Below are 6,274 nucleotides of genomic sequence, written 5' to 3'. Positions count from 1 at the left end.
CAGCCTCTCCTGTCCTCTCCTCTCAGCTCTGTGTAAACAGCCTCTCCTGTCCTCTCCTCTCAGCTCTGTGTAAACAGCCTCTCCTCTCCTGTCCTCTCCCCTCTGCTCTGTGTAAACAGCCTCTCCTGTCCTCTCCTCTCAGCTCTGTGTAAACAGCCTCTCCTGTCCTCTCCTCTCAGCTCTGTGTAAACAGCCTCTCCTGTCCTCTCCCCTCTGCTCTGTGTAAACAGCCTCTCCTGTCCTCTCCTCTCTGCTCTGTGTAAACAGCCTCTCCTGTCCTCTCCCCTCTGATCTGTGTAAACAGCCTCTCCTGTCCTCTCCCCTCTGCTCTGTGTAAACAGCCTTCACAGCATCTCTGAGGAGCAGAATTTAATGTTTTTAGGATCTGATTAGTGCAAACGCTTTATTTTTGGGAACATTTTAAATGTAGAATAAAGTAATTGTTACTTTTCTAACGTAAACATTTGTAACCTTTGATCTGTTCAACAACTGTCAGAAAGTTAAAATGTCAACGATAACGCCTGTTTTTACTGTTTCTTTCTGTGATAAACGGTGTATTTTTGGGCGAACTTAGAACTAAAACATAAGTTCCAATGAGAAGATAGTGGATATAGGGAAGATGGAGTGTTGCCGGCTGGGCCAGCTTCCTCCCAGTCTGATCAGGTAACAACCAGGTAAACCAACAGGTAAACCAACAGGTAAACCAACGAGCACAACCAGAATAACTGAAGAATGGTTTTGGCGCATCAAGACGCCAAACAGCCAAACGTTGGCGGCACTAAAGCTCATTCACTGTCAGTTTATCTTCCAACAGGTGTGTAATATTAATAACAACACACCTGTGGCAACGATGACACAGCGGTTCTTCCTCTGCACGTGGCTGCCTGCAGGCATGCATATGTGTGTGTGTGTGTGTGTGTGTGTGTGTGTATGTGTGTGTGTGTGTGTGTGTGTGTGTGTGTGTGTGTGTGTGTGTGTGTCAGTCAACTCCTCGTTATGCAACCCTCAGTTATATCAAACGATCACAAACACACACGCCTTTCTCTGATGATGATTCCTGTCGAGTTTGAAATCAGATACTTGCACGATGCAAAACATTTAAATGTTGCAGCATCAGTTCAGATTAAAGCTGCAGGATTCAGCAGCTTCCACAGAAACAAACTGACAGAAAAGCTTCAGAATGTTCAGGCTGCCGGTCGGATAAAATAAAATATTAAAAGACGTCAAATCACACAGGAAGTTTCACTGTTTTCTGACTTTTATTGAGTAAATGAGCGGCAGGAAGTGGGACAAACAGACACATGCTGGACACCACAACAATCTGTTGTTGTTTGTTGTCAACAAGGGACAAGACCTCCTTCTCTTTTACTACAGTATTACTACAGTATTACTACAGTATTACTACAGTATTACTACAGTATATCTTCACATAGTAACTTATTGTTTAATCTCCTTTAAGAAGATATTCCACCTGTCCATATTGTGTTTGATAAAAACTCCATTTATTGTGCTCCTCTTCTTATTTCTGTGCACTTTTTTAGTCTGAATCTTTGTGAAAATGGCAACATTATTGTTTTTTTATTAGGGTCAATAAACCTGAACTACAGCCCGATCGATATGGGATTGTTGAGACCGATACTGATTTTAGAGGGAGAAATTAATCGATAATAACATGGCAGCCGATACAGTAATGTTTTTGAGCTGTTTTTGAATGAAAATAGAAATGTTTAATGTCGCGTGCACTAATTGTTCAACACTCTTTAAATGTATCAAGAGAGCTACTTTCTCACACATAAATCTTTAATAAATAATTTATTTGAGGTTATTATATATACTAGGGCGGGGCGATATATCGATATAAAAAATATGCATTCATATATTTTTAAAAGTGATATGGAATATATTGATATAGTTAAATTGTTTTTTCTTTTTTTAGATATAAATGCTGTCCTCACCAGGGTTTGTCATATTTAGTCATTTAGTAATGTTCATTATTATTTTCTCATATAAATATATTCATTTCAGAGAGGGGCCAAAAGATTGGCCTATTTTATTTTGTAGGCTATTTATTTAAATGTGCACTTTATGGAGCTTTGATTTAAAAAAAAAAAAAAAAAAAAAAAGGTTCTCCTGTTGTTCTACAGTATTTATATTCCCTTAATGAACAGTTTCAATAAAACTACTTGTGACATGTCATATTTGACTTTGACTGAACATTTGCTCTCACTTTGTGATAAAAATATCAGGATATATATCGCATATTGATATTCAGCATAAATATATCGGGATATGACTTTTGCTCCATATCGCCCAGCCTGAATATATACATATGCATTTTTACCAAGCAACATTTTCTGCATTATATATTGAGTAAAAATAGGTTTAATAACGGCACATATCAGACAGCATATACACGATACAGATATGCTTTGATAGGCCGATATTGGCCGTTAATATATATATAATATATCTGTCAGAGTCGTGTTCCTCTGCTGCAGATAGAGTCTGATCCAGCTGCAGTTATTATAATAAACCTCTTTAATCAAAGTGTTTTTGTTGTGTTTTTATTGACTCCGACACCGATAGAAACGCTCCATCTGGCGCCGGCGGCGTCCTGCAGTCAGCTGGTGGCGCCGCGGCCATCTGCCACCAGCAGCAGACGGATAACGAGATTTAATTATCTAACGAGAGAACCAGAAGACGCTGCTGGAGTCTGAAGCAGCAGAGTCCAGATAGAAACCTGAACAAAGACGGGATCACTTTAAAATTATTATCATTATTAAAAACCTATTTATTCTCCTTGGCGTTCAGTCCCAGCTAGGCAAGAATCCTTGGCTTTCTTTTTTTTACTTTTTTACTTTTTTTTTTATTTGTCTTTTTATCTCTAACACTGTTTTGGATTGAGTTTTTTTTATTACTATTTTATTCTATTTTATTTTATTGTTTTTTACTGTTTTTATTTTTTACTGTTTGTAGTATTTTATTGTTTTCACTGTTTTTATTTATACCTATTTGTGTATGATATATTATATTTTAATAACTGTACAGCACTTCGGTCAACTGAGGTTGTTTTTAAATGTGTATAAATAAACTTTGACTTGACTAAAATGGCCAGTTATTATCAAATAATAAATAATATATAATGTCTAATATTAGTTTTTTATAATTGACTAATTATTTATATAATTTATCAAGCACAGATGATAAACATGTTCAGGCTCCTGGTTCTCTTGAGGATTTGTCACATTTGTCTGTTTGATTTGATTTTAAATTGAGTATTTTTTTGTTTTTTGGGCATACAGTCATGGAAAAAATTATTAAACCACACTTGTTTTCTTTCATTTCTGATATCTAGACATTTTCTATGGTTTTCTTGACAATGATTTTGGTTATTATGAATAAAACCATGTTAAATGTCTAGATATCAGCTCTTAAATTAAACTCTTATCAGATATTTTTGTTGTTATCATTATATTTGTCCAAACAAATGTACCTTTAGTTGAACCAGGCATTAAAATGAACAAGAAATTTAAGAAAATAATGTCCCTGACTGTATAAATATGCATGTGTAAATATATTCAAATAGTAAAATATGATGTAGATTTAACTTCACTGTGGTAAATAAGGTTGTAAAAATTAGCTCCACTTTGACAAAATGAATAATAAGAATCATAAACATGATAAATATGTACAAAACTATAAATAGTGGATAATATGTACATTTACTTTTGATACTTTAAGTATATTTTGAAACAACTGCAATCCTAAGTTTACTAAATACATTACAAGTACTACTATTTAAGTACAATTTAGATTTTGTATGATTAGAGAGTGACTCAGCAGTTTATGAAGTAATAACTATCTCTATAATATCTGCAGCTGCAGCTCCTTCTCCCACCACTGGAAGCTGCTGTCAAGTCTCATTACATAATAATATTCAGTGTTAAGTAGTAGTACTACACAAGAAAAATACTGCAATCAAAAGCCTATTTAAGTACAGAAACATTATCAGACAAATGTACTTAAAGTTTGAAAAGTAAAAGTGTGAGATAATAGTATACAGTTCTGCACAATCAGTGTTATTAACAGTTACAGTGACACTTTAATGAATGAAAATGACGTTTTTCTTCTTTCGTTTGGTTCAATGACTCATTTTATGAAACTGGACTTTTTCAATGCAAGTATGTGAAGAAGTTTCACTTTTAGTAACTGCACAGTTCCTCATAACTGTCAATTTTCAGTCCATAATGCGTCATGAAACTGGTATTAATTAAGTATATAACTTTAACTTCAATCAGAGTGTGAATGCATGGCTTTAACTGAAACAGAGTAAGTTTTATTTACTTTAACTCAAGTATAATATATGAGTATATCTTCTACCGCTGGCCACCTCCAAAAATATCACAATATACAGTATTACACAATTATTAGCCTATTATAATTATTATTAATATCAGTTACAATGACACCTAAATGAATGAAAATAGAAGCTCTTCTTTGTTTACTTTAATGGTTCCTTTTATGAAACTTTAAACCATTCGATAATGAACCATGCACAGTTCCTCATAACCGTCAGTTTTCATTCCACAATATAGCAGGAAACTAGTAATAATTAAATATATATAACTTTTACTTAAATAACAGTGTGAATGCATGGATTTAACTTGAAACAGAGTCTTTTACTCAAGTAGAAATATGTGAGTAGTTCTTCCAACGCTGTCTATAGTAGACAGTATTACACAGCTGTTATTATTATTATAAGACCATTAAATAAATTATGATTTATTTTATGAAACTTGAAGCCATTTTTTATATGTGTACATATAAGTATATGTTAAAAGTTTTACATTTTTGAAAATAAACCATGCACAGTTCCTCACAACTGTCAATCTTCATACCATAATACACCGTGAAACAGGTAATAATTAAATAAATATACTTTAAGTTAAATAACAGTGTGAATGCATGGATTTAACTTGAAACAGAGTCTTTTACACAAGTAGAAATAATTGAGTACTTCTTCCAACGCTGTCTATAGTAGACAGTATTACACAGTTGTAATTATTATTATAAGACCATTAAATAAATTACAATTTATTTATGAAACTTAAAGCCATTTTTTCAATAGAAGCATATGTTGAAAGTTTTACATTTTGAAAATAAACCATGCACAGTTCCTCATAACCATCACTTTCCATTCCAAGATACACAGTCAAACCGGTAATAATTAAATAAATATACTTTAAGTTAAATAACAGTGTGAATGCATGGATTTAACCTGAACCTGAGTCTGTTACTCCAGTAGAAATATGTATGTTTATGTGAGTATTGTTGCAGCGCTGTCTATGGCTGTCTGCATGAGGATTCACTGGGAGAAGTCCAGTCTGAGACTGGTATATAACCAGTATATATAACCAGTATATAACCGGTATATATAACCAGTATATGTAACCGGTCCGCCTGTCTGCAGAGACCCCCCGCCCACCGCCGCTCCGGTGGACTCTATGACTCATATGACGTCAGAGTGAGCTGAGGACAGCAGACCGGACCTGCTCTCACCGTGTGAGCTCCGTTAACCCACATTTACCGTATAAATGAAGCTTACCGGCACGCGGTGACCGTTTGTAGCGCAGCCCCGCATGCGCCTCGCGCAGCTCTGAGATCCATGATGAAGGTTTTACTCACCGAGACTTCCCGGTGATGCGGCTCTCTGCGTCCTCCTCCAGCGTCCACAAGATGAAGATCCGAGTCTTTTGTCTCCTCTTCCTCTCAGTCTCTCATTCCGCAGCTTTGTCCCGCTCTTGTTGCCGGTTTCCGTCGCACATGTGCGTCGTGAAGCTGCAGCTGCCGCTCCGAGCTGCACACTCACACATTATATAGCGCTGCAGCGGCCCGGCCCGCCGGCCAATCAGCGGCCAGATCCGCTCCCGGCGCTCCGCCACGCCCCGCCCCCTTCAGAAACGAGGAGGATGAGACGAGGATGACGTAACTGACGGAAAATACCGAGTGCTTCTGTTCGGTAACAGAAAAATCCAGAAGCGCAACAAGCACTCAGATATTTTATTTAATATCTATGAAATTAAGTAAAATTAAATAAAAGTAGTAAAACAAATACTTTGTTACAGCTGTGGGATTTTTTTAATTTGGTAGTTTTTTTATTTCTGTTTTTTTTCTTTTCCTCTGTTTTTTTGTTACGTCTTTATATATTACGTTTATTGTATTGTTTTTTGTTTTTTATTGTTTTGTTTTTTACTTTTTACATATTTGTATATTG

General features: G+C 35.6%; 1 protein-coding gene across 1 annotated transcript in view; it reads right to left on the bottom strand.

Annotated features, from left to right (window-relative positions):
• osgn1 (oxidative stress induced growth inhibitor 1) overlaps nucleotides 1–5,881 on the bottom strand; it is a 19,947-nt gene extending 14,066 nt beyond the window's left edge. The window contains 1 exon segment of the mRNA XM_059329968.1: nucleotides 5,686–5,881. The gene's annotated coding sequence lies outside the window, so the exon portion shown is untranslated.
• Between the last annotated feature and the right edge of the window lie 393 nt (nucleotides 5,882–6,274).

Source organism: Centropristis striata, chromosome 3 (assembly GCF_030273125.1).
Source record: "Centropristis striata isolate RG_2023a ecotype Rhode Island chromosome 3, C.striata_1.0, whole genome shotgun sequence".
NCBI lineage: Eukaryota > Metazoa > Chordata > Actinopteri > Perciformes > Serranidae > Centropristis > Centropristis striata.
Note: the sequence above shows the minus strand (reverse complement) of the source record. Positions and strands in the feature narration are given on the sequence as shown.